Here is a 9177-nt window from a genome sequence, read left to right on the forward strand (position 1 = left end):
GGAATAGACTTTCACTTACCTACTAACAATGGACATCTCTGAGATGTGACAGTAGTGAAGACGGTGAATTGTTAAAGGTTAAATCTGTTTAACCAATAAAACATACAAAAAAATAAAAAATAAAAAAATCTGTTTTTGAGGTTCAAATTAAACCAATTTGTAATTTACGAGTGAATTAAACACTGGAAAGTTAACAAAGACGCCTTTATGTCTGATACTTGTCGTTACTATTTAAGGGATCAGCAAATGGAAACACTAAAACATTTAGTCATTTACTGATCTTTTTTTGAGGCAACGAGAGTGTTGATTCTAGGTACATTCAAATTGGAAGAAACTACCTTGTCTAGAGAATTGCTGTGGGCCAGATGTTTATGGGGAAATAACAACTGTTAAGTTCTTGTTCTAACTCGATTCTTAAGCATCATCAATGACGAACTAATCATGAAATTAAATAATTAATTCTGCACCTTAATTATTTTCATTCTTCTGTCATATGAGCTAATATACATAATGTAATGAATTCATGTTGAATAGACTTTGCATGTTAGTTGCATATGTTGTTACCTTTGAATGTATATGTTGTTGATTTTATATATGAATAGAGCTCTTTTTATCATGTTTACTGTAAGATTTGCTGTGGTAATGTAATGCATCTGCTTCGTAGTTGTTTTTAATCTTATGGCCGCACAATGGAAAACAGAAGATCTAAGGGCTTTTTAAAAAAAATAAATGTAATTAATTTGTTTAGTTGAAAATACAACTTTTCAAATTATATTTACACAAAAAAGAGAAAGAAAATATCATACATTTCCAAATTAATTAACATACTATCCAACATATAAATATATAAAAGTAGAATTGATTTTCCATTAGTACATATAAGGGATAACATTCCACATCACAAACCATAAAATAAATTCATTAATGCCATCATATTATTTCCATTCCATTCCAATCTTGCTGCCCTTAAATCATGTATATCTCTTTTAACATGAATTGACCATTTCCTAATCATTCAGAGTTTTCATAATTGGTAACACCATATCAAGATATTGTACAATAGCTATTTGTATCGCTACTCTCGGATTTGAGAATAAGAGATGCCATATTTGCTCTTTATCCAAATGATCCTGCACAATCATTTTCCTCCCAAAGCATTTTATTCTTACATTATTGAGCAGTGCACTTAATTATAAGATGTTGCAATGTTTCTCTTTGATTGATATTCAAGCAGTATTGACAATAGTTCTGATTCGAAATGATCTGTTTCCTTCTACAAAATATGTCCATAGTGCTCCACTGATTTAATCTGAATGTCATAAATTTCTGCCGGAAATCCTGCAACGGGCATTTTGTGAGATAGTCAACCATTAATCCATATTTTTTAATACCTAGCAAAAGTATATTAAATTCCTTGTGTTTAGAAAACTTCACCAAATTACCTGCCCAGTCATGTTGAAAGATTTTGACCTTTGCTCGCTTTGTTGGATTTGAGGAGGTCAATTGCAGCATTGAAGACATGATTTTGCCACCTGATCAGGAATGTTTTCTTAGACGTAAGTAAATCATGCGCTATGATTTTCAAGATGGTCGATTGTTCTAACACATCCAGTGATCTGCAAAGAAAAGCGCACTGCTTCCATGTCACTTGTGAATATAAGGACAATAAACCTAATTCATATCACAGAAGCGCTATAGGAGTACTACGAGGCAACTGCAGAACTGCTTTCCAATATTTGGACTCTATAATGTCCCAGAACTTGCGATCTTGAGGGAGTATAGCTTCCACTCCATGCAAGATTATTGGTGTTACTTTCATTTTGTAAAAGATCACAATGTGTTTTAAAGAGAACATTCCAAATTTTGCTAGGCGTATCTTTGATTGAGATGTTAAGGATTGCAATTTGTTTTTAATTTCACAAGAAAGCTGACTCGCCATTTTCTTGTGCTGAATTGTGATATCTAAGGGCTTTATTATTTGCATTCTGTAATTCTGTGATGATTTGCACATTCTGTGTGTTTTGCACAAAAGCCTGAACCTGTGTGACCAATTCAAGTATTGCTTTTAGCAATTTTAAGTTATGTCTTATGACATTGCTCTTAATTGTGCTACACTGGTGCTATCTATTGCTGCTTGTTGTGTTTTATTGTTTTAAGATGCGTACAACTAGTTTGTTTCCTATGCTCTTTGTTGTTTACAATTGTTTAAAGAAAGAATTGATATTGTAAAAGTGTGTTTTACAAACTAAAAACAATAAAGGAAAAAAGAAAAAAAGTTCAAGGTCCTAGGTGTGAGAAGCAGACATATAATCTGAGATGAGAAGTGACAGCAGCACCTTTCAGTGCCAGACAGGGGCCCTCGGTAGTTGGGCCGGCCCAGCCGTTGGCCGGCTTGCTAATTGGCCAGATATTCTGGAAGTGGGCCAATCAGCGCCGCCACAGTGCAAGTAAACACAAAGGCACTCTGGTGCCTGGGGAACAAAGGTGCCGGCGGCCATGATGGAATGGAGGAGGCCGACCGGCACAAACCCATCAGGGCCCATTGGGCAGCGTTTCTGCCAGTGATGCAGGATTGGTGCATGCAGCCACTGACTCGAATATTATCATGCATGAGCCAACAATGTAATAGGATTCAATGTCGCAACGTGCACCATGTCAGATCAGAGGGCAAGTTGCGACCTATAAGGACAAGGCATGCCCAATCCAATTAAAGCAAGCTCAGCCCTATCAAGACAAGCCTTGCCCTATTAAGTCACGCTCTGCCCAAGTACAATGAGTCAAGTCATATCACAGCAAGCTTAGCCCTATCAAGGCAAGCCCAGCCATATCAGTGCAAGCTCAACATTATCCAGGCAAGCCCAGCCCTAGCAAGGTGAGCCCAGCTTTATTAAAGTGAATCCAACCAAATAAAGACAAGCCCGGCCCTATGAAGGCAAGCTCAGCCATAGTAAGACAATCAATGTTCTATTAAGGCAAGCTGAGCATTATTACAATGAGCTTAGCCCTATCAAGGAAAAACCTAGCCTTATCAAGGCGAGCACTGCCTTATTTAGGCAAACCCATCCCTATTAAAAGAAGCTCAGTCATATTGAGTGAAGATTGGCCCTATTACGGTGAGTACAGCCATATCAAGGCAAGGTAATCCTAACCATTCCAAGTCCAGTCATATCAAGTCAAGTCTAGCCATATCAAGTCCACTATTAGGCTTGCGCAGCTGTAAGGCAAGCCCAAACCAATTCACTTCAGTTTCTTTTTTTAATGTGGTTGGTTTGTCCTCCCAAAGTCCTTTCGGTGCCCTCCAGAAGTGGAACATGCCCGGCCTTTCCTGAAATCTAAGGCACGTCACTGGCGTATTCAGGAATTATGGAACTTCTCGACTGTGAGTTACAGTTAAAGAATTGTTCATATATTAATGATTTGTCCATTACTTGTTACTCTCTTTATCGCTTAAAGATATAAAAAAGCACTTTTAGATTAAAATAATAGATTTGTTTCTTTACAAATAATATATGTATCAAATTAGAAAATAAACAAACACATCTTTTTAGAGATGTTGGACTTTTGTTATCAAACCCAAAATAATGATTTTATTTTTCAAAGTTGGCATTTCTGTACTGGAGAAGAGTTTTACACACTTAACATTGACATTTCTATGCAGAATGAGACTGGGCAGTCAGCAGTAACTGGCAACTCAATTTAATGACATGAGAGAAGGTTTTTCATGACACGATGTAGCAATATATACATATATGCATTATGAATATACATAAATACATAGTTTAGCACATACACTGCAGCAACCAAGATCCATGGCAGGGATCGGGCTGCTTTCCAGTCCAGGGTTTTATTTGCATAGTAATCGTTCTGGTTATCTGTGTGTGTTCTCCTCATTGCTTTCCTCATGAGCACCCTGGTGTGATGCAGGAAATGTATTGGAGTGACAGGGCCTCCCTGTCCTTGTCCTGTACTCCCTTATCAAGTGTGTTCTGTATGGTTTTCTGCACAGGAGTCCGGTTGGGACCCTTGGCAGTGCAGCTCTTCCTCTTTTTGATTGTGGTGAACAGAGACCCTTGGGATACTCTTATGGCACCCATGGGTGGGGCTACAACCCTTTACCCCTATGTTTTTGGGCACCTGTATGTTGCCCATAGAGCATGGGCTGGTGGCAGCTTCATGCTGATTTGACAGGAGCTCTGAGTGTCCTCCATTTTGGGATAACCAGGCCATGCCATTGTAATGAGTGGATTCCTGATAGAAGGCAAAATGGTCCCTGAGGCCTCTTCGTTTCAATTGCCCGTTACCTTGTTTTCCCAAAGTGCTGGGAAGCTCTGTCCCTTCCCCTGACTGGCTGTTGGGTGGATGAACCATATATGGTATTGTGAGGAAGTCCAGGCCAGACTGGCTGGAGCCTTCCCAGTGACTGTATGTGGTGGGTACACCCTTGGGGTGGGACCTGTGTGAATAGAGTGCGTGACCAATATGCATTCTATGTTATGAGTATCTAGTTTCTGTGTGTGAATGAGACAGCCCTGCCTGAAACTGAGATGAATGCAGTGTGGTGTGCTGAAAGGCTGGGTGCTTGTCCAAATCCACATTCCTTGTTATGGGTGTCTGGGTGGAAGTGAATGGCCTGAATGCATGCAAGCCCGATTGGCTACCTGCCTGCCCGCATGACTGCATGAATGCCCTTCTGTGTGATTGGCTGACAGAGCCTGCCTCAGGCAGAGTGAATGAGGGACAGATGTGTATATCTGGGGACCTCTCACTTAATTTGTTCAGAAGCTGAGCTCGAAACTTGAAGCTCATACTTGAAGCCCAGCTGGAAGAAGAAGATTGCTGCTGCATTTCCTTCGACGAAATCTAAAAGCTTTGGAGTCTGTTGAGGACTGATCCAAGAGAGAACCGGTCTAGGGGAACTCTTCCCGAGCTACGAGGGACCATCATGCAAAACTCCTGTTATTCATCGAGGCACCCTGCAAGCCAGTTCTGTGAGTCTGACGTCTGGAGAAGGGGTCCGCCCAGCATCCCAAAGAGAGCGCCTGGACATCGAGGCCATTGAGGTCCACTGACATCAACTGGGGTTCAGAAGATCTCTGTGACTGCTAGAAGCCAGTCGAAGTGTGTCGCGTAGAAGCAGGGACACCGTGACGCTGTGCTGCTCGACGCCCAGAGCTGAAAAGCTCCACTTTGCCTAAGAACATTTGACAGAGGGCTCTCTTGCCATCACTGTCAACCACTTTGTCCCGCTGGAGAAAGTCGAGGTCGTCGGCCACTGAGGAAAGTCCGCCAGTGGGTAGCAGACCACAACATCCCAAGGACACTGACGGAGTGAAGATCCGAGGTCCAGCCCGTGGAAAGCTAGCCAGAGGTATGTGCTGCTGCTGCAGCACCGACAGGCCAGAGGACCGCCGATCCAACACCGACACCCACTTCTGGGCCTGCATCCATCACTGAGTCTTATTTGCGGCACTGAACACTTTGCATCAAGGTTTCCCGCACGCCTCATCTTACCAGGACTTCAACGATCGATCGTCGAAGAGCACCGCAAAGGTCGAAGCTGCAACATCAGTGCAAGTGTTCCACTTTTCTTCAAGGATCTCGACGCCCCGTGGCTCCTGCCTTAAAGGGAGTTCGCCTGTGAGGGACACAGTCGAAGAGCCGTCGAAGAAACTCTTCCACTACAAGTACATTGGGGTGGTTGAACTGTTTGATCAGGAAGCAAGACTTATGGACTAGGCTTGTTAATAATTTTATTACAGGTTGCACAGGTGGGGGGATCCTCACTCAGAATTATGTCTCCATATCTAAAGAAAGCATTCTGCCATTGCTTAACCTTAACCTGCCTTCCTTCCTTATTATCTATGTTGATACACCTTACTGCATGATTTGTATGCTCCATTATAACTGCCAGCAGATGATGCAATGCATTTTAAAGGAATCTAAAGCCTAAGTGTGGTACCACATAGAAACTGTAAAGTACAAAGTGTGTTATGGAATTGTGTATATATCTCTGAACCTTATTTTTATATAAAGAACTGTATTAGCACATAACACAGTGTGTGGACATTCCTTTGTGGGGGCTTGGGGACTCACTCTACTGAAGAACCAGCCTGCCTCACCCCCTGAGAGCTTAAGCCTTGGTTGCTCTTCCATAGCTTCCATATCGAGAACCTTGGCTGGGGTGCTCTGTGCCTCTACTCTGCCATACAGAGAGCAGAAGTACAGATACCACCTCCAGTCTTTACACCTGGGACCTCTGTGTTTACAGGTGAGGTATGTCTCACCCTGAATGGATCTTCGAATGACGGCCTATATCCTACTTCGGAGGTTTGTCTGCTAATGTTTGTAGAAGCCACCGCTCAGAGTTTCTCACTTGAATGGATCATCTGATAGCGCACAAAGCAAACTTCTAAGCAAAGCTTTTCTTGTGCACTGGTTCAGTTTTTTGACAACGTGGACCATTTCATGTTTTTGCAGGTCAGAGGCCGGAGTGAAGCCTGTTGTGCGCTTTTATACTTTCTCCCCAGTATGCTGCATCTTATGCCTGGAGAAAGGAGAACAAGTGCTGAAGCATTCCTCACACTTCGTACACGGGTACGGTCTCTTGCCAATATAGAACCTGTGAAGGCCAGAGCTCAGAGTGAAGCTTTCCTTGCACTGGTATGTTTTCAATCCAGGATGCAGTAAACTGAGGCCTGGGCTGATAAGAGCTCAGAGTGAAGCTTTCCTTGCACTAGTATGTTTTCACTCCAGTATGCAGCCGCTGAGGCCTGGCAGATAAGAGCTCAGAGTGAAGCTTTCCTTGCACTGGCATGTTTTCAATCCAGTATGCAGCCGCTGAGGCCTGGGCTGATAAGATCTCAGAGTGAAGCTTTCCTTGCACTGGTATGTTTGCAATCCAGTATGCAGCCGCTGAGGCCTGGCAAATAAGAGCTCTGAGTGAAGCTTTCTTTGCACTGGTATGTTTTCAATCCGGTATGCAGCCGCTGAGGCCTGGCAGATAAGAGCTCAGAGTGAAGCTTTCCTTGCAGTGGTATGTTTTCAATCCAGTATGCAGCCGCTGAGTCCTGGGCAGATCAGAGCTCAGAGTGAAGCTTTTCTCACACTTCATGCACGGGCATGGCCTCTTGCTAATATAGAACCTCTGAAGGCCAGAGCTCAGAGTGAAGCTTTCCTTGCACTGATATGTCTTCAATCCAGTATGCAGCCGCTGAGGCCTGGGCTGATAAGAGCTCAGAGTGAAGCCTTCCTTGCACTGGTATGTCTTCAATCCGGTATGCAGCCGCTGAGGCCTGGCAGATAAGAGCTCTGAGTGAAGCCTTCCTTGAACTAGTATGTTTTCAATCCAGTATGCATCTGCTGAGGCCTGAACTGATAAGAGCTCAGAGTGAAGCTTTCCTTGCAGTGGTATGTTTTCAATCCAGTATGCAGCCGCGGAGGCCTGGCAGATAAGAGTCAGAGTGAGGCTTTCCTTGCACTGGTATGTTTTCAATCCAGTATGCAGCCGCTCAGGCCTGGGCTGACAAGCGCTCAGAGTGAAGCTTTCCTTGCAGTGGTATGTTTTCAATCCAGTATGCAGCTGCTGAGGCCTGGCAGATAAGAGCTCAGAGTGAAGCTTTTCTCACACTTCGTGCACGGGCATGGCCTCTTGCTAATATAGAACCTCTGAAGGCCAGAGCTCAGAATGAAGATTTCCTTCCACTCCACTCCATTCACTAGTATGGTTTCCCTCCAGTATGAATCCTCTGATGTGATAACAGATGAGAGCTCTGGATGAAGCTTTTCTCACACTCTGTGCACTGGTATGGTTTCTCTCTGGTATGCAGCCTCTTATGCGAGACAGATTAGAGCTATGACTGAAGCTTTTCTTGCACTCCGTGCACTGGTATGGTTTTTCTCTGGTATGCAGCCTCTGATGCGTGGACAGATTACAGCTATCTCTGAGGCTTTTCTTGCACTCCGTGCACTGTTATGGCTTCTCTCCGTTATGCAGCCTCTGATGCTTGGACAGAGCAGATCTATGACTGAAGAATTTCATGCACTAAGTGCACTGGTATGGTTTCCCTCCAGTATGGATCATCTGATGTGATAACAGATGAGAGCTCAGAGTGAAGCTTTTAATACACTCTGTGCACTGGTATGGTTTCTCTCAGGTATGCAGCCTCTGATGTGATAACAGATCAGAGCTCCGAGTGAAGCTTTTATTGCACTCTGTGCATTGGTCCGTTTTATCTCCAGTATGGCTCCTCTGATGTGATAACAGATGAGAGCTCCGAGTGAAGCTTTTATTGCACTCCGTGCATTGGTATGGCCTCACCCCAGTATGGATCCTCTGATGTGCTAAAAGATTAGAGCTCTGGGTGAAGCTTTTATTGCACTCCCTGCACTGGTATGGTTTCTCCCCAGTATGGATCCTCTGATGTGCTAACAGGTTAGAGTTGCGAGTAAAGCTTTTCCCACACTCCGTGCACTGGTGTGGTTTCTCCTCAGTATGCCACATCAGATGTTTGGACAGATCAGAGCTTTGACTGAAGCTTTTCTCACACTCCCTGCACTGGTGTAGTTTCTCCCGAGTATGGAGCATCAGATTCCTGGACAGATGGGAGCCATGAATCAAGGTTTTCTCACACTCAGTATATTGCATAGTTTTCCCAGCAGGATGGTGTGATATTTGTACAAGTGTGAGCTTTGGGTGATGCCTTTTTGAACTCAACGCTCTTGTATTGGTTCTGTGTCTTTCTGTAAAGATCCCCTGATGGGATCACAGATGCAGGCTCAGAGCAAAGACGCTGTACAGAATGGATGCTCCAATGCATCGAACATCAGAGTGATGTTTCATCACTTTCCGGCCGTCGACTCCTAGCGCTGTACTTCGCTGCAAGAGCTGTTGCAGTTATCGCTGCTGTGCACCAGTAAACGAGAAATAATTGCCAGTTAGTGCATGAATTAAGAAGGGAAGGGAGCTTTCTATGTCAGCCAAATCTTAGAAAAGATGGGATATAAAAAATAATATTGCTTTCACATTTCATATAGCAGATTCCAAGAGCTGTAATAACAGATGCTATTTCACACTATAAGGGTGCTCAATTTTATGAAACCGGGAAGGATGAAATGCTGAGTCAGCACCACAGAGATTTCAGCTTGGTTCACGCAAGGTGAACACTGATGCCTGGGGCG

At 43.5% G+C, this 9177-nt stretch overlaps 1 pseudogene; it reads right to left on the reverse strand.

Annotated features, from left to right (window-relative positions):
* Positions 1–7715: 7715 nt before the first annotated feature.
* LOC138498399 (zinc finger protein ZFP2-like) lies at positions 7716–8644 on the reverse strand (annotated as a pseudogene).
* Positions 8645–9177: the final 533 nt, after the last annotated feature.

The sequence above is a fragment of the Ambystoma mexicanum genome, chromosome 5q (genome assembly GCF_040938575.1).
Source record: "Ambystoma mexicanum isolate Mex_15411 chromosome 5q, UKY_AmexF1_1, whole genome shotgun sequence".
NCBI lineage: Eukaryota > Metazoa > Chordata > Amphibia > Caudata > Ambystomatidae > Ambystoma > Ambystoma mexicanum.